The following is a 2,345-nucleotide window of genomic DNA, read 5'->3' on the forward strand; positions in this document are numbered from 1 at the left end:
TCTTCTCGTCAGCCACCTACCAGAGCAGATTGTGCTCCTTTGATTGAACACAATTCCCAAAATACAAATGATTTAGATCAGACTTATCAGATTGGGAATTATTTAACTACCTGGTGTGCACATGCCGAAGAAGTCTTAGATGACTTAGGTTCTCAGAGTGATTTGATTCTTGCAAATCTTAAACTTTTGTCTGATGAACAATCCGCTGAACAGCAGCGAAGAGAAGAGAAAGAGAAAAGAAGAAGACAGAAAAAGAAAAGAGAAGAACAGCCTCCAAAGTTTGTAAAAACAATGGAAATTCCTCCTAAATGGGAAACCAGTGATTCCCAAGAAGAAGCAGCTGATTTTGCTGAATCTAGTAATAGCCAATTAAGTACTAAAACTGCTATTCCAAAATTCTCAAGTCTATACAAGAGTAAAAGTGAATTGGCTACATTAGAAAATGCTGCTACTCTATTTCCATCGTTTATTATGCCATCCCTGCAAAAAGCAAATTTGCATAAAGAACCTAAATATCCAAGAGTCGAAGAAGATCTCTTTCATACTAATTCCTCTGGATATGTTCTAGATTTAGATAAGTCATCTAATCCAGCAGAATCTATCCGGATTTGGATAGGTGCTTTATATCAAATGCAAGTTGTGTCAAAATTGGATAATTTTTCCATTTTCTTGCTGGCGGAGAAACGTATGGCTGGAATTGTTTGGGATTGGTGGATGGGCGCTTCTCAAGAAGAAAGAAACAATGTGGCAGCTTTAGGCTTAGCTACATTAGAAGTTTTATTGTTAACTCAATTTGTTCCCGAACCTCAAGATGAAAAAAAGACAATCATCACAGATCTAACCCGCATGCAGTTAACCGATTTGAAAGATTTAGATCAGTTTGGATCTGAATATATGGGTAAGATATATAAAGCTAATCTTGTCAATGATCATACCCAGAAGATTGCTTTTCTTTCTAAGTTACCGGGAAATATAGGAGACATGATAATGAAAGATCTTGAAGTTCAAGGCAAAAAGATTGATCAAATCTATTGGATAGATCTTTTATTTAGATGTCAAGAAAAAGTTAAATACTTGTGCTGGCAGAAACAGGTTCATGATATCTCTCCTAATTTGAATGTGTGTCGTTCTGTATTACCCTGGACTCCTTTCAGAAAAAGGAAATCAAAAAGATATGGTAAATACAGACCCAAGCGAGTTGTCAATCCTAAACGACCATTCAGAAAATTTAGATATGTGAAAAAGAGGAAACAACAAAAGAAAGATAATGCTTGCTTTATCTGTAAGCAAGAAGGACACTTTGCAAGGAAATGTCCCAAGAGTTCCTCTAATAAACTGAAAGCCTGTTTTGAAATAGATGAATTTGCAGATGACTGGTCAGTTGTTGATTCTGATGATGAAGTTTCAGATGTATATATTTTGACTGATGCTTCTCTTTCTGATACTGAGTCTCTGCCTGATGTCAGTAATAAAATGAATCTTGCTTATCAAGATTCTGATATTGAGTCAGAAGTTTTTGAAGAAGATCACTATAGTGATGATAGTGATTCTGTTGTTTTTGAAGAAGATGATACAGAAGAATATTCTGATACTCTTTCTGTAGCAACTGATACAACTGTTGATACTAAGAATTCTTTGCCAAATATAATTTCTGTCAAACCACAACAAATCCAGAATTCTTTATGTCCGTATCCTAAAACAGTTGCGTCTTCCTCATCACTTCCTACACCTAGTTCTACTGACGAACAAGCTTTCCTGAAAAAGCTAGTAAGAACTAGTGAACTTTTGTATATTCCTGTTGAAATTCAAGTTCGTGGAGAATGGATTTCTGTTGATGCTTTTATTGATACTGGTGGCTCCAATAATCTTGCTCGACCGTCACTTTTCAAAGGATTATGGAAGCCTTTACAGCATATTCTTAGATCAGAAACCATTGGTGGATCTGTTAATCTGACTCATTATGTTGATAATGTTTCAATGAAACTTGGGGGGAGTATTATTAAGATTTTAGCTATACAGCATTATGATAATTCTGCAAGTTTATTTTTGGGAATGCCTTTCATCAATTCTGTATTGCCTATTACCATCAGCAATGATAAAATCATTTGCAACATCAAGAAGAAAGCAGTTTCAATCCCCAGGTTAACTATGGCTAATTCTGAAGCCCGTAAAGATCCGAGTCAGAAAAAGGTAGGATTAAAGAGGCAGCCCAAAGAGAGAAAATAATCTCATGATTGGGAAGAAGTTTTAAAGATCTATGAAGCCAAAGCCCAACCTACCCAAAAGGCCAATAGGGATCCTAATTGGTCACCAGAGCAGAATCAGATTTTTGAGGATTTGTTAAA

Source organism: Pinus tabuliformis, chromosome 1_1 (genome assembly GCF_031772625.1).
Source record: "Pinus tabuliformis cultivar Carrire ecotype Pingquan chromosome 1_1, CPIR1, whole genome shotgun sequence".
NCBI lineage: Eukaryota > Viridiplantae > Streptophyta > Pinopsida > Pinales > Pinaceae > Pinus > Pinus tabuliformis.